At 37.6% G+C, this 22,851-nt stretch overlaps 1 protein-coding gene across 11 annotated transcripts in view; it reads left to right on the top strand.

Annotated features, from left to right (window-relative positions):
• The first annotated feature begins 3,692 nt into the window (after nt 1-3,692).
• The window catches only part of LOC115632532 (talin-2), a 38,676-nt gene continuing 19,517 nt past the window's right edge, over nt 3,693-22,851 (top strand). For 2 of the 11 annotated variants that reach the window (XM_030529736.1, XM_030529737.1), the window contains exons 1-2: nt 3,695-3,852; nt 17,508-17,725. The gene's annotated coding sequence lies outside the window, so the exon portion shown is untranslated. Of the gene's footprint in view, nt 3,853-17,507; nt 17,726-21,925; nt 22,136-22,851 lie in introns of those variants that run through there. The other 9 variants (XR_003996293.1, XM_030529734.1, XM_030529732.1 and 6 more) reach the window with 6 other exon arrangements.

The following is a 22,851-nucleotide window of genomic DNA, read 5'->3' as shown; positions in this document are numbered from 1 at the left end:
AAGCAAACATTTTTATATTACTTTAATTTTAACAATACAGGTTATTAGTTTCACAATTTTTGTATACTTTAAATATTTAAAAACTCTCAAGAACTGCAACTTAAAAACCTATTAGTGGAGTTCCTGTTTACCATTTTTGAGGGCAACAAACTTACCACTCTCTTTACATACCCGGCAATAGACAATGATAATTTTATTGCCAATTAAAGCAACAAACCGAACAAACTACACCAAAAACAAAACTATCATGCAATTAGAGCTCCATAAATCTTTGCAGTTGCAAACCAATGCCCTAAAACCCTTAAATTTGGTTAGAAAAGTGCCAAAATTATCGCAGCAATGGGTATAATATATTGCTTCTAAAAGAACTCTTTTAACCCATTAGAGGACCGGAAGATCGTTCAATTAGTGCTGTTGTTGGTCAGCGAATCCCAAGTGGGTCACTCGAGGACCACACGCGCTCGCAGTTGTTTGGCAACAAAGTGACATAAATCTTTGCGCGCTGCCAAAAACTCAACCGGAACGAAAGCAGTGACACAGCATGGTTTCGCAGGACACATGCGAATAGGTTTTCAAGATTTTCACTGCTTGAAAAGAGCAGTCATAACACATTGGACGAGGATGAGGACGACGCATGCATGCCAAGAGATTTATGGACGTAGGGCGCGCGTTCGATATTTGCGGACGTTGGTGGGTCGGGTGTATTATCTATTTGTAACATCTTCGATGGGCATCAATGCCGGATGCACAAAACGACAGGCGTTCGATTGAAATTAATTGAATTTGCGCCCAGCATTCAGTTTGGCTGCAACTTGACTTTGACGGTCCGTAGTTTCCTGTTTATGCTCGAGATGTTTTGCAGCATAAATTACGCATATGATACGTACTATACATGTACATATGTATATGTATGTATGGAACCCCAAAGTCGCAGTCGTCGTCGTTGTCGAAAAACAGGAACATTAAATTTATTTTTATTTCGTTTTGCTTTGTTACAACCCTAAGTTACAATAGCGCTTAGTCAAAGTCCCCCACCCTTTCAAGTACGCGCTATATGCGGTCCGTAGCGCTGTTCGCCAAAGTCATGAATTTTCTTTATTTTTATGATTTCTATTACATGTACAATGTACGAACATTTTTTTCGGCAAACATTCTAGTTCTTGTTTTTGGCACAAGCGATTGCTATCGGAGAGACATTAAATGGGGTTGGAATTCTCGCTTTGTACACTTGGCTGATTCTCTACAGCAGCAAGGAAAAGGCACAGATTCACTCCGGAAATGACGATCGTATGTCTACGACTTGCCGGAGCAGCAGGAAAGGCAGACAAATTTATCAAACTAGCCATGTGAGGGTGTACGCAGATATGCCCTTTCGACCATCAATCATGACATCTTGCTCGTATTGAAATTTAAATTTGCCTTAAGACCATGTGCGCCTTTAATTGCTGAACTATTTTTAAATATTCATCAATTTCAAATAATGCGCGCACTCCTTCTACGTTTAGAGTGGCCAGCACACGACAGCGATGATACAAACCGGCACTGCGCATGCCGCTGCGTATCGCAGACTATCGATAGCGGCGTCATCGCCTGAGCTCCCATCCCCATCATTTTGGTTTAGTTTTTTTTCTACGACGAATATTTGTAAAGTGTTGTTTTATGCAATTTTAATCAATTTCTCACTCGCCTTTTCGTATGATTCTGTAAGTTTTGGTTAATTCGAACATACAACTAATGTGTGTAATAGAAATAACGCGTGTGATTGATTTGTGAACTATAAAATAAAGCAAAAGTAAATTCAGCTGCTAAGAACATTGTTGTTGTAGTTAATGCTAGCGCTCCAATGGGCAGGCAAAAACAGCGGCAATAACGGCCACCCAACACCCACGCCCAGTTAGTCCAATGTTCGCATATTTGTTATGATGGTCACGCGAATTTTGACCCGATTCAGTGGCGCCGCTTGCCCATTTAATGCGTTTATATGGCCAGCTGGATTTGGATTCGTACTCGCACTTCAGCTATTGTGTCGCCCGCATGGCGCTAAATCTCGCTTTTCGCTTTAGAGTGTGTGTGTGTTATTGTTTGCCTGGGTGTGCTTTGCGTACATTTTATGCTAATTGAATGCAACTTTAATTTGTTACAATGTGCGAGTGCGAACTCTTAACACGCCCCTATGTGCGTGCGGCTATATATACATAAATGTGTGTGCGCTTGTCGTTATGTGGTTGCGTTGTAAAAATATGAAAAATATAATTCAATTAACGGCTTCGCGCCGCTGTGCCACATTGTATGTTGCCGCATTATCAATGGCAATGTACTGTTGTTGACTTCTTTATCGTCTGCTCAACCACTGTTCGACTTATTGGAAGGCGAGTCTGCACAATGGTCTGAATTCCACATTCTTGCATGTGGAGTGCCGATAAGATTACGAACAAAATTCTTACTTTTTCTACTACATGGGTATGTACTCGTATATATGTATGTATATAAAGACGGACGACAACTGATGGACAGGGTCCCATAAACAAGGTTCCAATTCCAGTTTGTTGCTGTGCCCGGCTTGTCAATTTGCGAATTGCTTTCAATTTGTACTGTACGTATGTACGTTCATATAATTAACTTAAATTTAACTCCAACCCTCAGTAGAATGGTCGAGGCAGCTGGGTTGCTGTGCATGGCAAAATCCTCAGCTCGTGCGCGCTCCCGCTGTTTTGAAGATTTCACTTTTTCAATTGTTTAAACTGTAGGCAGTCGCCGAGTTGCCGATGGTGCTGCTTTATTATATGCGTTTTGTCAGTCACTCAACAAATTGCCTAATGATTGTGTCAATAATTGGGCATAATTGAAAAAAGGGGCGTCTCATCGACTCATCTGCCAAGACCGTACCCCAGACGTGGCTCAGCGTCTTTATGTTTATTGTTTACTCATGTTAATGCAAAGTAGGAAACTCGTTTTGTTTTGTGCCTTCATTTGTTTACACACTTCTTTTATTTTCGACGATTTTTATGGAGTCTCATAGCCTTGCCTTTCAATTGTGACAAATTTTACGAGTACTCGTAACACTGTGCCTGTTAAAAAAAAGGTTTACGCAATACTATGTTCATAAAAAATTGAGCTATTACGGGAAGCCAGAGTTTTTCAAATTTACCTAAGAGTGACTAATGCCACTTCCACTTCCACTTTTTTGCTTCCTCTTTGTGAGTGCCTTCTTTTCTGCATGTGTAAACGTAAAAAAAAACAACTAATTTCAGGCACTAGTCAGCAAATTAGTCATCAACAGGCGGACGCAGATGCTTCTGTTGCTGTTATTGTTATGCACCCACTGGCATGGGTCCATCATGTTGCCTGTCTCCCCCCTTCGTACTCTCTCATTTACTCATCGGCACTACCGCAGTTTTTGTTTTGTTTACATTTTCTTGCCGCATTGATCGTGCGATGTGTGAGCGCCAAAGAGCACGCTGAGTGCCACTGGCAGGTGCTGCTCGCTCTCAGTGGAGCTTCTCGTTCCACTCTCAATCTTGGTTTCTCTCATCTTTTTAATAAACGGCCACTTGTACTCGGAGCGACGTTCTATAAGCCCCTCAGTTGAGTTTTATCCGTCGTCGGTGTGTGAGGCGCTGTAGGAATTCGCGCTTTGGCCAATATCGAAATCCATAAATATATATATTTATATATAGTATATACATACAAATATAGTTTATACATATACACACTCGTACTCACGTCGTGTATACATATCTGCGCAGCCGTGCGTTAGTGTGTGCAAAATTCAAGTTCAATTATTAAAAAGCAATAATAAAATTCAAAAGCTTAATGTGAAGCAGCGAAAAATAACGGAAAATATAGAAAAAGGTATACATGGCGCAGTTATCGTTGATATATTTCGGCTATATATATAGAACAGCGCTCGATATGAGCCAGTGGGTGTGATTGCGTACATGTGTGTGCGTATGTTTGTGCTATAATCTGTGACATATGGTGTTTTTTTTCCAGTAACGTTCTTCACCTATAAAAATCGCAAAAAACGTATTAAACATGTCGCATTAATAAGCGAATTTATTGTTTGTGTAATTAACAGTGATGTTGCTTTTTTTTATCAACAAACTTAGAGCGCGTGATATTTAAGTGTCTAGGGAGCTTTAACGGATCATTTGAGTATTTTCCTTTTGTTCTGCGCAGGCGTGTCGTTAACTGTAAAGTGTTTAACCTAAAAGCTTTCCTACTCCCAAATTTCAAAAATGTTGAAATGGTTGGATGCCTAAGGTTTCGATTAAAAAGTGTTCAAGTGTTTGCTTCGAATGCTATGAAAATTACCTCATCGCTTATGCTCGCTGCTGACGTCGTAGCCGCCCCTACCGCTGATTCCACAGCCGCCTGTCCCTGACTTTGTTTTATATTTCATTCTATATTTTTGTTGTCTATATATACATACGAGTATGTACATACATATAGCACGATGCTGCTGCTGCTACCGCTCGCTAGGCAGCTGCCTGCGATAGCATTATAAAAGTATCTCTCAGATACGTGCGCGCGCGATTTGTATATTTGTAAGTAGATTTATTGTTTTTTTTTTATACCCTCACTAAGGGTATCTGAAATTTGAACAGGTATTTGTTTCGTACACATTTTTTGGTTTTAGATATATGTATAAGGGGTTTGAAGAATAAGGACTTTCGTGATTTTAAGACCAGCTTATATCAAGAAATTAATTGATTGACAATAATTAGTTTTATACTCAATTTGACTATAAAAAATATATTTTGTAAATGTGTTTGAAAGTCTGAAATCAAGTCGACTGATATCATTGATACGGACGATTGGCTAAAAAACGGGGGTACTATGAACACGTTCCATGCTCTGTAGACCTACTTTATACATAAAATTCTTCTGTGGCTGTGAAAACACTTCTAAGAATTTCGAAATTTGTTCCCTCAAATGCTAGATTAGAGTATTTAAAGTTCAGTGCGGTTAATATAGCACGCTTTCTTGTTTTGTATTTTTGTTTCCTCTTCCATGTCTCTGTCTCTCGCATTTCGTTTTTCTGCACTGTGCTTATGTTTTTAGCCTTTTTTTGTTAGCATTTTATTTTCACGTTTCTCATTTTGGGGGTTTCAGTCATCTGCTTGGCCTAGCTGGTGTCATAATCCATTAGCTACAATACGAATAGAGTTTAGACGCTGATCGTGCCTGCTGTACTATTTTGTTTATTTCCAATTTCCTCACGTTTTTGTTGGCAAATTTTGCTCTGTTATTAATATTTTGACGCCGATTGTTGTTGTTGTTAGGTTTGTTGTAACTCTCTTGTTTTGTTGGGCTCATTTAGTGGGCGTATTTCTTATCCATTATTATCTGAAAAAAATGTCAATTTCCATTGTTGCTGCTGTTGTGGTTGGGTCCACAAAAAGCTTTTGACCTTATTAGCGTTTTGTTGTTTTTTTTCGCTTCGGTTTTTGAAATGCCACATAAACACGCTCCAAAAAAACAAAATGTACAAGAGCCAAGACTCATTTTCACTCAATACGCTGCTGAAAACAACAACAACTTGTCGCCAACGCTGGCGGCGTCATTGTGTGGGCAGACAGACCCACAAAACATGAACATGGACGTGGACGTTTGGCATCCGCTCGTGTGCGTACATTTGATTTCGATATGTGCATACATACGCCTATATATATGTACAAGTATGTATATATGTACTTACATATATTATAAGCGTGCACATACAATTTCATTCAGAAAATGACAAACTGATTTGTTAAAAGTCGGTCACTTGAAACGCCTGTGGGCGCCCATTTTGGCATGTTTCAATCGTTCGCGGTTGCATTTCTATATATACTATAGACTATACTATATAGTAGACCATTTAAGCATGTCTCTACACATATCTCTGTCTATATTGTCTGAGCGGCTTTGACGCTTGTCGGCGCGCTCTTTTTAAATGCTGGTTATACACTTTTCCCCTCGTTGCTTTTTTGTTTTTGCATATATTATTAATTGAGCTGTATTCATTTATTTGTGTTGCACTTGGTATGGGGGGGCGGGGGCGGGGACTAGGGACAGGGGTGTGTATCAGGTGTAGCCAATTCGAGCCTGTCCGTCTATCGGTTCGTGTTGAATGAGTTGTTGCCGCACAACTTTCGAATTGTTTACGCGGCTTTGATCGCCAACAAGATGTGTGTGTGTGTGTTGGAGATTTTGCATTATACTTGATGTGGTTTTAATTAATGACATTTGTTGGAAGCGTGAACAATTAATTATCAGTGAACGAGCAATTTTACAGTCATAATGAATGTCAATTGCATAATATGAATATCGAGGAACCAGTATGGATCAATATGGTCTGATTTTGTAGAACTACATGCCCGAAATTCTTTATAAATACTATTCTCGATTTATAGATACAATTTTTGAGGTTTCATTTTCGTTTACTGCTTACAATAATTATTTAATCAAGGCATTTTTGTTTATTCTTTGTCCTCACCGATATTATGAAATTATTTATTGGTAACCAAATCCTTTGAGGTTCGGAATTGAAATGCGAAATACTCAATACTCAGTTAAACTAAACCTTTGCATTGCAAACTCAAACACACACAAAAACACATACAATTATGGAAAATGAGAACCGAAACAAAAAACAAAGCTCGCAAATGTTTTCCTCATGTTACAAGCTCAATTAAAACAAATTAAGCGAGAAATTTAGCGTTTTTGTGCACACATATCAGAATTTAATGCTCCAATTGCACAACAACAACAATAACAACAGCAGCAGCAAAATCTACAATACAATAATAATAAAAATAGCAGCAATCGAAGTAATGCACAGTGGTACCAAAATATCTATAAAGTCAATAAAACGGGCGACCAGTTTATAAATTTCGCATATTTTAGATTGCATTGAAAAATTGTGGGAAACAAAAACGAGAAATTTGAATGGATAAATGCGGTTTAGAGGTCCAGAAACGAATTTTTACTGTATCTATACTATAACTTACAAACTAAAGCTACAGATTTCGATATCTAAAAAGGTCATTTTCTTCAAACATATTCTTTCTGAATTCACATGCTATTGTTTTCCATTTTGAATAGTTTTAAATTGCAGAATATAAAGTATAGAAAATATATAACAAGTAGAACAATTATTTTTAAAGAAAACATGTGAAAAATTAGGAAAATAGAAATTATAATTCAAGAAGTATTTCTTGCATTTGTTTTACAAATAACATAATCGTTTATGTATATTTATATATTTAAGCCTTAAGCTAAACGTGTGCTTTGTAAGACTATTTTGTATTTTATGCATTATTTAAACCATTTTATATTTAACTGAAATAGGTAACAACCTACAAGTATTTACTAGTATATACTTGTTTCCATTAAATAGTAATTTGTGATACTTTTTTTTTTGAGGAAGTTTATGGTCTGCAAATTTGTGGGTTTGAGAGGAAATGTATAGTGTTATTTTGGGGAGATATTCGCTATGTGCGGTTGCAAGTGTAGGGCATTCGATGTGTGTTTTTCGCCCAAAGTTTTACTGCTGAAATATTTTTTTTGAAGAATTAATCTTTAAAAACAAACCCTTTTCCATCGGTTCGCACATTCTAGGACCACTGTGAGGGGCAATAACAATTAAATGAAAACAAAAATAACAACTGTGTGTGCTCTATTTTTTTTAACGCCTCAGCATTTTGTGTGTGTACTGCTATTTTAGTACTTCACATACATATGTATGTACAAACATACAAGTATATGTACACTATATAGGCATGCAATTCATTGGCCATACATGTGAATTTTGTTCGGTTCTCTTTTGATATATAAGTACTATACATATGTGAGTATAAATGTATATGTTTGTATGTATATACATACAAGTACATATATGCGGTGTGTAGGTTTTTCTTAAACTGCTGCCGCCGCACACATGTTTTTGTTTCTTTGACTTTACAACAACAATAACAACTACAGCAACATTAAAACTTTGAAAAAACAAAAAAGCGTAGTACATAAATGCTAAATAAACCAAAAATACTAGTTTGGTAAGAGCAGCAACAACAATAACAACTACTATAACAACAAAGAGAAGCAAGCAATAGTGGGCCCGCTACATTGAGAATTCCATAGTAGTATGGCATAGTTCATTGCGTTGGAATGTTTCTTAATTACGCGGAACTCAAGTGGTGGTGGGAACTCTGTTCCCCATCAAGCGTATGGCCAAAATTTTGTGCCACTCGCCCGCTAGGCCTCAAGAATTTCGAGCACTTCCTTTCGAATGGCTCTTGGCAAATACTTTGAAACTTGTTCAATGCCCTCGGCTTAGCCATCTAAGAATTATACGAACGCACTGCATTATGAATGTCTGTTTACTAATAACTGATAAAAAGAAGAGTCGTATTGCTATATATAGAAAAAAATATTCCTGCCACAGAGGCAGAAACAATAAAGCGAGCCACATACATACAGTGGTTCGCCTTGTCTGATCAACGGCGCCATATTGAAACGCAAATGAATGGCAAAGATTTATGCAAAATTCTCATTTCTATACCCTATACGAATGATCTTATACTCTAGTAAATTATGTATATGGGAAAAAAGAGTGAGGTAGACACAATTTATAGTTTATAAAATAAAGTAATTAATTGGATTTAGAAATATTAAGATACGGTAAAACAGGAAAATACTTTGAACAGCATCTTGTTCCATTTAGCTTCCCCAATCACAATTATATATGAAAAGAAATTGTTACTCCGGTAGTTAATGGCCGTTCAAAAAAAAGTATATAATATAATATCTATTTTTTACGAGTGTATTCTTCGAACTATCTACGGTATAATACTTGTTTTTAGATGGCATTGTGTACTAATAACATATCCCTAAAATATAATAATTAAAAAGATATGTGAATTCGTTGAAAATATCTGCAATAAGTTCCACGATTAATATTTAATAGCCTTCTTGAATAAATTGACGTTGTCTGACGAGCAAAAGTATTTTTCCGTATTTTTTTAATTTAGTTGCTTTTGCAGCGATGGGCTATAATAGTCAGAAATGAACGGTTATAAGAATGGTCCTATATGCCTTTAATGCCCGCAACCAGAACATAAAAATATAATTTCCACAAACTAATTACTTACTATATACAGGGAACCAAAGAAAATGATCTATCAAGCTGCACCAAGAGCAACTTATCGTTATAAGCTGTTATGGTGCTTTTACATCTCGACCATACAAGAAACTTAATTCAAAAATTGTAAATAGAAGATCTGAAGTAAAGGCTTATCAATGGAATTACTTCATGAAGTTATTGTTCGTTATGGTTCTCTAAATTTTTTGTTTTGTAATTTTTGCAACAATAGTTAAAACTAACGATAAAATTGGTTTCTTTTTCCCCAACCCAATATAACATTAAAGAATAAAACGAATTCTCCACTAAAATATACCAAAAATAAATATGTACTGAAAAAGTACAGTAATACAGTAATTAAATAAACTGAAGCAGCTTATGTTTAAAACATCTTAAAAGATTTAACACTAACAAAATAGGTTTTTTGTGGGAACATTAGGAATATTTCAGATCGTATCATTGCTGCTTTCATGATGCTTATATCATTTGAAGTAATAATCAGTAATAATCAAAAAGAATATCATCAGTTATGCATTTACGCTGACATCATTATTATGAAGGGTATTATAGCTTCGTTAAGGCCGGAAGAAACGTGTTTCGCTCAATTTTTAATTTGCTTAAGGCTACCCGTCACACATGTGAAGAGGATGTGCATTTCATTTATTTATATCTATATATATGTATGCATATATTTATTTATTTTGTTTATGTGTATTTTGTTTATCGCATTTTATCTCACTTCCATTACCAACTGGGTTGGGTGTTTTTGTTGTGGCAGTGAGCGTCGTAAACCCGTACTTGATTACGTCAGTCAGAGTGGGGTAGTAGAAAGAAACCAGAAAGCAAACTCACACAGATAGGCGCTCCCGCCTCACTGATGATAGCTACGCAGTCCGCCAGTCCATCAGTCAGTCAGTTATTCGTGTCCACAATCAGTCATTTAGACAATCAACTTGGCATTCGCACACACAGACACACACATACGTGCACAGTAAAACCATTTCGCGCTTTTCCTTCGAAAATTCATCACCACACATGGGTTAAGGGGAAAGGTTACACCATAGAATTGAATTACTTAATGAAAGGTGGCGTTTTTTTAATGTAAAACCCACAACTAAGTATAGTAATTCATCAAATGAATATAAAGCATTTTAAATAAGGCAACATTTTAATAAATGTATGGAGAATTATTAATTGTAAGTTTATGTCATCATCATCTTAACTGAAATTATCTATAAGTACCCTTTTTTATGCTCTATGCTGCATTTTTAAATTCTATATTCTCGAGACTTCGAGCATTCAAATATTCTCCAGAATTACAAACAATATTAAGTGTTTTCGATAATGTTTGATAATCTCAAATTCCATTAGTTTCTCGGCGCATTTTTTAGACTGGAGTCAACACGATTTTTTCCGGATAATAATGCCTATATCAGGAAATTACATTGCTTAGATTTGTGAAAAATATTCAGTTTCTGTAGTTTTCTTATCTATCTATAGCTTAGGAGATAATATCCTTAAAACATATCAGGAATAATATTATTCTATTTCCATGAAACATTATTACTTTTCACATTTAGGGAAATACAGAGATTAATGAAATCACCTTTATATTTAGAAATCACTATAATTCTTAAAGGCACAATGCATTCATATTTTATATTATAAGATCCTTATTTTTGATTTCACTCTCTTGAACTCTCTTGATTAAGCATTTCATTTTCTGGCATTCAGCAGATAATTCAAATTAGTGTTAACAAATAGTCGCACGTAGTTATATTAATCTAATCAAGCGCAAATGGCCACTCCTTCTGCCAGGTATTCCTAAAGGGTTGGTGCCACAGCGCTTAAACTTTTTCGCCTACCCATCGCACACAAACAAACAATTCTTCCCAAGCCGATTATGCTATATACAGGCAGGCATAGCCTGGGGCTGGCGTGTCCACTGACAGTTATCGCCACTGCCCGGCCAGGCCTTGGTAGAAGTCTGCCATAGGGAGGGGCAAAAATAGGCACTTAATCAATGAACGACATTGTCTGATCCGAAAAAGAAATCAGAAAAGAAAAGTGTTTTGCTCGCTATTGCGTCTTACTTAGTTTTGAAGATTGAAAAATAAGCAATCGGGTATATGTGCATATATAATTTAAGCATATATCATATCGAAAAGTAAATTCAAATGCAGTTGTTGCACTTTTGTTGTTGTTGTTGGCAACAACAGCCAACTGCAGCCGCCCATTTTCTTATTTTACTCGTAAGCGTGTCTCTTCGGTTTGGCACTCACTTGTGCGAAAATCTGTTGGAGCCCGACTGGCTGGAGCCTAAAATTTTTTTGCTGTCTCGTGCACTCAAACACACACAGACACATATATACACACATATAGTTTCGAGTATATATGCCTGGATATATGGAGGGGGAATTTGGATTGGCATCAGCTTAAGTGGCGGTAGCTTTTGCGGTCGATGGTGGGGCCTGACGTTGGCATCTCTTCTATTGCTGCCGACTTGTTTGGCATCCAATCATAAAATTGCTTGGCAATGTCTTTATGCTCGTGCAAGGCGTCAACGAATGACAGCAAGGCGGCAGTAAGGAAGGAAGCAAGGAAGGAAAACATGTCTACGCGTGTCGCCAGGAAACAATATATGGATATATAGACGACATGTGAAAATATTGCATAAAATGGCTCAAGGATTTATTGATGAGCATCAGTTTCAACGTTAAGGCTTAATTGTAAATAAGCAGAGCACACGCCTGCCTTGCCCTTCAAAGGGTTTTAATTAGCTTGGCAAATAGCCAAACCTCCACCCATTTCGATGCCTATCTATATAACATAATTTGCCATATTATGTGACTGCACAGAGCAGCCCATTCAGCATCCCTTTGGCCACCTTGATTATGGGTTGGCAACCACAGTTACACCCTCAATGCACACCACCCAACCACCCATCTAACCACACTCACTCACAATGGGATCTCCTTTTAAAGAAGATGTGCGCACTTCCACGTCACTCGATTCATTCATTTGGTTTGATTTGTTTGTTTATTTGCTTATTGTGTTGTATTTTGTTACTTTTAATGCATCTTTTATCTGGATTTTGCCATTAATAAGCCAACCAATTGTTACTCATCGTTGCTGTCGTCGTCGTCTCCATCGATCTCGTTGTGCAGATAACAACAAATTTGTGTGCCATTGTTGGAGTAGAGAGTTCCCTCATCGTTTACTCAAATTACCACAGTCCTTATCTCTGGGGCATCCAAGTCAATTGCAGAGAGTTCGAGTGATAGTTTGAGGGGCGTGAGGTTGTCTAAGTAGTTGACCTGAGTGTCTCTATCAAATCTGCCTGTTAACTGTCTGCCCGTCTGCCTGCCTGTCGAGCTTAGTTTGTTTATTTATTTAAGCAGCAGCGTTTATCTCGTTGCTCTACTTTGTTTAATTTTTGCATTGTAAAATTCCAACGGAATCTTATCGTAAACGCTCGCATATATGTATTTGAACAGCAGAATATTGTAAATTGTTTGGATGGCAGACAAAGCAAAGCAAGAACAGCTGCCAAAATGCGGCAATTGCTGAGAGATAAGTTCGTCGGTTGAATGCCTTGAGACTGGACTTTCCCCAAATATTTGTGCATATTTTGAATAAAAATCATCAACTTTTATTTGCTATGCAAATATTAAGGCAGTTGTTACTTTTTAGTGCTGCTATTTTATTCTGGTCTTTATCTTAAATGGATCAAAAAGCTGAATTTCTAAAGATGAATATGTATTGTTTAAAAGCTGAACCAGAAGCTGTTTTAAATAGTATAGAAAATAGGGTAAAATGTTATTAGCTGTGATATAACTAGCTCCAAATGTGATATCACGATAGGGTTGCGTCTGTCTATTCACTCATTTGTGGGCCCGTCTGTACGAACGTCCAGAACTTTGGAACCCTAGTAGCCAGGAACATCAAAGTAGATACATGGGTAGATTTGTCTTATTTTATAAGAACTGTAGGTTCATAAGTACTGTAAGGTTATAAGAATTATAGAAAAGCGTTATAACAGAAATCATATGAGATAACACTCAAATAAATAAATACAACAAGTAATATAAAAAGAAATCATTGGAGAGTGTCTGACCCGGTGGGGGCTGGGGGCTTGTCAACCAGTCTGGCAAGACCCGACTCACAACGCGGTGGCCAGTAATTTTATCAAAGGTGGCTGAAAAAAGCTGCTGTTAGTTGTGAGTAGAGTTCGGTTGAGAGTAGGTGAGAAAATTAGATGTAACTTGAGCATAAGATCCGAATAGGATTGTGCAGGGTCTGAATCTGTTAAGTAGTAGACGCAAACACGTTCTCTCTTGTTTTTTCTTTGAGAATAAAGACCCGGTGATGTAAAATAAAATCATGAATCACATTTAAAAGACATTGGGCGCATTCAGCAGGTCGTAGCGATTTGCGATTTGTGATCGATCATTACTGATTTCACCGGCTGACCCCTGTGATTTATGATTCGGATAAGTAAAAATGCCAATCGATATCACAAAACAAAACAAAATTAGGAATTATTGATTTACATTTTTCGGTTTTGACACCACATAAACAGAATTTTGCCGAGACCTTTGCGGAAATATACACAAAGGCAAGCTGTGACTTTTTTACCAAAAATACTAAACTCAGAGTATTTTAATAAAACAGTCATCACAAGCGATCGGCAGAGGCAAATCAACAATCGATAAAAATCACAAATAGCAAATCGCTACGACCTGCTGAAGGCGCCAAATGACTTATAAGTGTGATTCATGATTTCATTTTACATCACCAGGTCTAACAAAGAAATAATAATTGTTTCCAAATAAGTAAATGCAACTTAAGCCTGTACGGCTGATGAATTGCTGATACTTTTAACTGTAGAAGAGAATATTATATAGTACATACTCGTATATATGTATTGTCATTACGATCGCTGGTATTTCCGCTGACATCAATGGTTCGTAATGCGTACAAATCATTATTGAGGCATAGCTAATAATCGAGAGCACTGGCACAGTCGAGTTGGCTGCCCATCTGCTATCCTATTGGTCTATTAAACCTACAACTACAGTGTCGAGATGCTGATGCTGACGCTGTAATACAAACGAAATTTCTAAAAATTCAACAATGACTCATTCGCGAAATTCAAATTAATGCCGCTGAGCAAAAACATCAGCACAATTTTTGACATGAGCAACAAAGTGCCAGACTAGCCCAGAGGCCGAAATACAAGTATAATGGCTAGCTAGCCAGTCATCAGCGGGCTGTACGATTTCGTTGTATCTATTATGGGGGCGGTAGCGAGCACATCATTCAAGATCTTCACGATCAAAAGCTGTCTGCGGAGAGTCCCCCCTCCCTTCCCCCTCCCTCTGCCGGCCTTCTGGCCACCCCTTACGTTAACACACAAATTCGTCGCACCTTTTGACGTTGACTTTGCCAGCATCATGGGCATTAGCATTAGCATTTGATTTGCTGATCTGCTGCTTTTGGTTGTTCTATTTTCAGTGTGCCGTGAAAATAATGTGGCTGGGAGGCTTACATTTTACTCAGTTTCCCCATCAATTTCTTTGCCCTTAAATGAGTTCTATGGTGTGTGTGTGTGTGTGTGTGTGTATGTGTGTGTGTGCGTTCTTCTAGATTTTGTAAACTGAAAGCATATGGTTTGGAAAATAAATATAAGCTCTTTTTTCGAAAAATTATGCTTTGTTTACCTTGAAAATTTTCGTTGATTTTCTGTATTTTTAGTGTATGTGCCACACACATACAAGTATGTTCAAATCCCATAACACATATGTATGTATATGTGGACTATATAGCTGTGTTTTGATTTGTTTTAATTAAAAATCGTGCGCCTTTAGCTGCGTGGAACTGTAGGGAGGGTGTTGTGAATTTTTCAACACATTAACGTTGTATTTTTTTTAACAGTTTTATTTATTTTTCTCCTGAGCTGGTTTTTTTTCTCCCCAAATGTGATTTATTGAGCAACGTCGGATTTATGTGTTTGGGTTGACATGCAAACGGATATATGCCTGTGCCATACGTTTTATTGGTTTTGTACGAAACGAGTTTATATTTTTGCAACAATATTGGATTATATTTATTTCACAAAATTTAAAAAATGTATATCTTTTTTAAATTTACGTACTATGTTGTTATTAGGGGTTTTTGAAAACCTTCACAGGAAATTATATAGAAAAGCTTTTTCCAAAAATCACATATGAAAAGTCGCGTCTATAATATAGTAATCACAGATATAGTATATATTTATCAAATTTTAAACAATTCTGATCTTGTATATACTTGTATTATTTACCAAAAAGTAATACATATTCCATGTTGACTTAAGATAGGCTCTTCCAATCTGTGATATCAATATTCTTTCCCTTTATGCCACCATTTCACAAGTACAAGAGCTCTTTTAAAAAGCAAATACATGTGTTTGCTTGCTAACTGAGAATCGTGCCAAGGTCTCAGATTGTATTCTCTATAACTACGTGCCGTTATCGAGCATAATGTTTAGTGCTATACAAGAATTGAAGCAGCAAGCGACCTACTGAGCAAAAGTTTGTTCCAACATTCCGCCTACAAATTGTCGCGCACTTGCCAGCAGTTGGCAGTTGGTTTCGCTTTCAGGTGCAAGGCAATCCAGCAACCGAGCCACCAACGCCACAACAGAAACAAAAAATAAAACAGCAACAACAACAAGAATATCTGACAGCCTAGTAAGCGAAGCAGCCACGTGGGTTTGTTCCACACCCACGCCATTGGGCGGCTGCAGTCCAAGAGGTGGCAAAGGTGAAGGAGGGAGCTGTTGTTTAGCCAGCAAGCTGCACTTTTCATAGCGCATGTCAATGAGTTTGGTTCTATCTGCTCCGCTCACCTTGCTGTGATGGCGACAGGTGCACGGTTGGACCTGGACCCACAGCCAGGAGGGGGAGAATGTGTAAACATTGCCCTAAACTTGTCAACGTCTGCTTGGGTCGTTGGTTCTAGCAACTCATTTTGTCGTCTGCCTTTGCTTATTTGTTGGCTGTCGTGTTAATGGTCAGAGACATCGCCGTCATTTTCTAAGTTGCCATCTCTAGAGATGGGCGTCTAACCTGATTTCTGTTTCGTCATCCGAAATTACAATATCACCAGAACTCTCTACAATATTTGATGTAGACGACACTGCTAAAGTTTCAGCATCAATTGGATAAGAATTTTAGTTATGACCAGTCAGCTGAAATTTAAACAGAAGGCCTAAACAATAAGTGCGTGTTAAACTCTAGCAACTCTAGATGATTTAAAATCATTGAGGAGAAATCAATTACTCGTTCCGCAATTGTTAAATTAACTAGACATTACTATTTTTGTGTTACTTCCTTAAAATTAAATTAGAGTTTAAGCAACATAGAAAGTTTACTGTAGTCTTAAATCTCTGTTTGTTATGTAAACGAGTATTATAGAAATCTCTAACCTATAATACGTCTTGTGTATAGTAAATGAAAGGATAGCTGTACTCACGCACCCATCCGTAATAAGTCTTATAAGAATTTAAGCAACATCGATAGTTTACTGCAGTCATAGATCTCTGTTTGTTATGTGTACGAGTATTATAGAAATCTCTAACCTATGATACGTCTTGTGTATATGTAAATGAAACGATAGCCGGACTCACGACTCACGCACCCATCCGCAGTCTTTGATCTCCGTTTGTTATATGGCCGTTGTGTGTGGCGTGCGGGCAAGCAGTGAGAGCAGCATTCTTTGTGGTTGTCTAAGAGTTTCCACATGGCTGGAACTGCAGCAGTAGCCGAGCTACTGTTACTGCCACAGCCATTGCTGCAACTGCTACCAACTATTGGCCATTGGCAGCTGGCAATGTCGTTTGCTTGACTTTCCTATTTGGTTGGCATGCGTAGCCGACGTCAGCGAGTTGCCGATGTTCATTTTGGGCTTTTGGGTGTTGATTGATTTTTATAAACAAAACTCTCCATGCAGCAAGAGGAGGAACGCTAATGGAAAAGTCTGGTGCAACATTCTTTAGCAGGCTACTGCTGCTTCTATCCATACATACGTACGAGTATATTTCTGTGGTTGCTGCTGCTTTGGTGGCATTAACCGCAATGCCAACATCCAGCCATATATGTATGGATGCGTGTCTACGTCTTCGTTGAGGTCGCGTATTGCTAATATGGAAAATGAAAACAGGAAAAATGCTTTGTGCGTCTTTCGAGTGCATTGCGGGCTTTGAAGTTGCTATGGGGGCCATGGGGCCCCCTTTGGGCAGCGTCCACGACAGAGAGTGTGCATGTGTGGTGTTAAAAGATTTATAGACACGCACTTAAATTTACAAATGTTTTAAAATGTTTGCCATTCTTACTTGCAGATTTTAAAATACAGTAACATCAGCAACAACAACTACCAGAACAGCAATAGGAACAACAACTTCAACAACGAAATAAACGCAACAACAAACAACGACGACCTTAGCACATTTTAATATTATAAAGGGAACATAACTGAAAAATCGTATTATCTTTTTCAACTAAAACGAACTGCATTTTTCGACCAAAATTGTCCAGATTTTGGCCAAAACGAATTGAGGTAAGTTTATGTCACATAATAATCGTTTTAAGTTTATTTTGATATTTAAACGTAAGTCTTAGGGACCTAAGCACATACTTAACTGTTTGACAGCTTTTTTGAGTACGTATTTAGCATAAAAGTGCTGGACTCTAAGCTCGCTAACTGTTCTCATTTAAGCAGCTCTCAGCCAACTTTGCTATAAATTGTTTGTGAGCTTCTTGACTAAATGACGAGCATGTCCTTTTATCTACGAAAAACATCTTTATGTGTTCAACTTGCTTATGTACCTATTAAGCTATCTGCCCAACTACCTAAAAGATAAAAATCATCAAGTAGACAACATATGTATTTATGTGCTCTACAGTATATTTCAAGATTTTTAATTATTATGAAATACAATCTTTAAGTGGTAAATTATAGTGTTCAGAGTGCAGAGGCAGTATAATGATAATAGGCTTCTTTTTCGTTTTTTTTTTTTTACACTTGCAAAGAGAATATTACGTACTTAAACGATCAACCTAATGAGCCGGGTCGTAATAGGTCCACAAATGTAGGCTCGACATATATGACAAAATACAGACGTTTAATTACAGCTAAAAAGCATAAAAATTGATTATCTAACCATTATCCATCTACCAGTATCGTCGTATAGCTACTATACGAATGATATCGCTAAAAAACAATTTTAAAAGGTAGTGGAGTTTGTTTTCCGAATATTGTATTGCCAGTTAAATTGTGCAAGTTTTTAGAAAGAAAGAAATTTGTTTCAAACTAGCACGATAATGTGTATATTTTATAATAGTTACTTGAAGGCACTCCACATATAGTAAGGATCTTTCTTCAGGCTATTGTTTGAGCTGGAATTGAATCTCTGAGTGCTACATTAGCTTTCATTTTTAATTAATTTAATTGAATTTAAATTGTTTGCTTTAAAACACAGAAAGCAAAAGAATCAGAATTATATTTCTGTATTACAAGAACTGATCTTAAGAAACAACAAAATAAATAATTATTTGCTAAATTGTAGAATGTTAACCAGCAATTATTATTTGTAGTCTTTGAACAGCTTTTCGTATTTTCCAATTGAACAATTAAATTGAGATAAGTCTTTAATATAATTACGCAAAGCTCATAGGTCAAAAGATTTTTTTTTTTTTTTGAGTGTAGGGTTGCAAAAGTATCAGCAAAGCCGTTGCCTTGGCCTTTAGCACTTACATAAATATCTATTTGTGCAGAAAACACAAATAAAAATTGTGAAAATTACATAAAAGGCTCCACATTGGCGCAGCGTCATGACATTGTGTTATCCTTGCCCCCCACACACACACATGCATGCTCGCTTTTGGACCAATTCAGCATCAGCAGCAGAAAAAGCAAAAGCAATCAGAAAAATATCCCTTCAAGCTTGCTGAAAGAGTAAACGTGGCCAAGACAAGTCCAACTGTGTACAGATAGCTATACCCATAGCTATAGCCCATAGCTAGACTCCTACGCAGTCACACGCGCTGACACGCACACACACTTGCACGTTTATATGGCCAGACAAAAAGGACGAATTGGCGCCACAAAGTCGCGCCAGTTGAGTTTTTCATGGCGGCAGCGGCTTCGATGGCTGCCTGGATGCTGTGGCCCCTGGGTGGGAGAGAGGAGCTGCGGCTGCCGTTTATTTTGCCAACCGTATTTTTCTGCTATTCTAGGAGGAATAGCTACAAGAGAAAATGGCTACAGTCGAGTCAACCCGACAGTGAAATACTCTGTTTCACGCCCATAGCAGAGGATGACCGAAAACGCTATTGCAGTTTTGGTGTAGAATCCCGAAACTGAATTGGTTTTATCCTATAAAAATAGAGAATTACATTTAAAAGCATAATTTTAGTGTCTATTGATTAGGACAGTCTACATACTACGTGTAGTTGCTGTAGACTCAAACATTTCCGAAATCGAGACGATCATACAGACGGACATGTTTGTTAACAATATGTGTGTGAAGTCTGCATATTACATACATTTCCATCAAGCCTAATATACCCTCCTTGCTCTTCGTTTAGAGAGTATGGAAAGAAGAAATCGCCAGCATTATAGCGTTTTATGTTAGTTGCCCGGATACAGTTACTATTTGTACAAAATGTCAAGCCACAGAGAAAATAAAAATAAAATGGAAGGCGACTGTTCGTTTGCCTACTTTTAGGGGCAGGGCGTCAATACGGCGTATGCTTAATCTGGCCGTCTTGAGTCATAAAGGAAAGACTATATGGGGATTTGTCACTACACACAACTACGATTAATCAAACGCTAATTGCTATGCCTCCTCCATTGAATGAATTGATAAATTCTGTGCTATTCTTGCTAATTAAAAGTTCAAGTCATTTTTATGCAAAAGGCGACGTCCCATGGTTCGAACAAGATTTTTTCGTTAAGGTCGTTATTCATTTTGCATGCAGTTGTGCTTATTTTTTTTTTTTTTGTTTTTTCTTCGTTGCTCTTGGGTTTTTTGGTGTGGCCGATGTGGGCTTAAAAAAAGAAAGCAAAAAAAAGCACAATCACAATTTATACAACTTAGCCAAACAAACAGCCAGAGGAAGAACAACAAGAACAACAACAACAACAATGGTGACAACGACAGTTTCGCTGCTGATGGGGCGAGAAGCGTGTTGTTGTACATAAGCATCAACAACGACGCACCCATTGGTGGTCCCGGACACCCAAGGGGCGCACAGTTGGTGGTGGTTTCTGGCGCGCAGGGGGTTGTCAAAAGCCAAAGTGCTGTGCGAAAAGAAAGAAAGAAAAAAACCACACACCACCCAATGCCGCTGTCGACGTCGCTGCCACACAGCATCCCCCAAACTCCACCACCTCTATAAGGCGCAGGCAGTGTCTATTTATTTTTTTGTTTTTAACGATCTACGCGCGCACACCTACTCACATCCTTTTTGCGCGCCCATTCTTCAGGACCGCATCGTGCCGTTTCAGCTCAACGCACACAGCAGACGCTGCCAATGATGACGCTGCTGTTGTGGCTGCTGCGGCTGCTGCGGCCGCTGCGGCCGCTGTCGATGCTGTCGACGCTGCCCAGCTTCCGTTGGAGCATGCGCGCATCTTTGGCCGCCAATGTGACGCCAGTTGATTTTCACATCGCTTACGACTTGTGGAATGAATGATGTTTGCGTCAGAAGCGCACGATGTGTCGCCGGCGCAGCACATCATTCTAGGCCTAGCCGCAGATCGGGCAGGACACGCAGCAGCCGGGCAGCGCAACGCTGACATCATCATTGGCGGCGTCACAAATTCGTTAAAGCAAATTTTATAGAGCTCGAGTGAAAGAAAAGTGTCTTGAATCAAATACGCGTTCAATTCTGAAAACCGTTTGTGCCTCGTTTAAGCCATTGCTCAGTTACATCGTTACATCCAATTGTTGTGTTAAGTTTTTTATTATCGTCGTCCTCGTCGTCGTCGTCATTGTCTCAAAGAATCAACTCGGCAAGCACCTTTCAGTTCTCTCGCTTCGCGTTGCAGTTCAAGTGCCTTAAAGAACAAACATTTTGCGTTAGATTTTAATTGCTAAATTGTTATTGTCCTCGTCGTGTGCCTTAGAAGTATTTTAAAGAAATATTGAACACATTTTTAACATCGCCAAGTAGTAGCCTTAAATAGTCGCGTCTCTTTTAGCCCTAGGCTCCCACGCGTCTTCTGCCATTCATTTGCCTTGAAATAAAAAACTTGTTACAAGTTGTACACATTTTTTAAAAAAAATATTATATATACCTTATACCCCATATACGGTACGTTTTTAGAACTAGAGATTTTAAGCATTAGCCTGTTACATGTTAAAGAATTTACGTTACGTATACGCGTTTTAAAACCTTTTAATCGAAAAGTAAAGACAAACTTCTTCAAATTGTTAGTACGTCGTTTTGTTCTCTCCGTTTTTATTATATTTGCCTTTCGGTTCTGTAAAATTTATAAATTTAAAACGAAAACAAAAATTAACTTTTGTATAAACGTTGTCGCCTACAAAACGCGTTGCGGCCATCGCGAGTCGGACGCGTTCTGTGCCGCCGTTTCCACACCACAAACGTGCCTCAGCTCGACGGTCAGCCGAAGACGGGCTCTCGTGGCCATCTTCATCCCAAAAGAGTGCGCCACAGTCCGGTGCTGGCGTCGTAGTCAACGATTTTTAAAATCCCTTCACCCCGTACGCCTTCGAAGTCAACTATTTAAAATGTACACTTTTAAAACCTAAACTAATACACTTAACCAAACAACACCAACACGAAAATACAACAACAACAACACACACCAATACACACACACAATACTACACGTACACGTAAATCCCGAGCGTGCCTTTCGCCATGTGCCTTTGCGTTTTTGAAAAACCGAAACGTTATTTTAAAACCTATTCGATGAGCTTTAAAATGTGTACGAAAAGTAAGTAAATATTTAAATCAGCTATTTATCTATCCGATCTGTGTTTCAATATCCTAACCGGGAATTAGTACTGGTTGAACATAAATTGAGTGCCCAAAAAAGTACTCATATACTATATTTCTTCTATGTTTCAAAATTGAAAACGCGTATTCTTTCCCATCGAACGACTGTTTTGCGTTCTTAGTCAGTTCTTACTTCAAGGTAGCAATAATAATTAGTTAATAACATTAGCTTAATTCAATAAAAAGCTGTACAAGTTAGTCGAATAACTCACTATTTATTATGTATTTATTTTGGTTAGCTGGAAGGTTTTTGATACGCAAATTTTATTTTAGTACTAAGATTAAAAGACTATCAACAAAAATTAAAAATGTATGTTTGTGTTAAAACACTTTTAAAAAGACGAGAAAATTATCACTAGAATACTAGTTACTATATCTTTGATTGAAGAAGAAAATATAGAAATATTTGTAGAGGTCTTTGAAAAAAAACATAAGTTTTAGAGTTATGGTTTTAGTCTCTATTAAAAAAATTATAAAAGCTTATAATTAAATTTAAATACTCTTATATATACACCCTAAACAAAGTAGAAAATCGAGAAAAACGGGAGAAGAGATATTTTTATTTATGCTAACAAAAAGAAAGACAGTAACTTTTTAAAAATAATTAACTTTCGCCATAGACTTTTTTTTCTTTTTGTTATGACGAGTATTCTT

Source organism: Scaptodrosophila lebanonensis, unplaced genomic scaffold, assembly GCF_003285725.1.
Source record: "Scaptodrosophila lebanonensis strain 11010-0011.00,11010-0021.00 unplaced genomic scaffold, SlebRS2 tig00001415-arrow-pilon, whole genome shotgun sequence".
NCBI classification, from domain to species: domain Eukaryota; kingdom Metazoa; phylum Arthropoda; class Insecta; order Diptera; family Drosophilidae; genus Scaptodrosophila; species Scaptodrosophila lebanonensis.
Note: the sequence above shows the minus strand (reverse complement) of the source record. Positions and strands in the feature narration are given on the sequence as shown.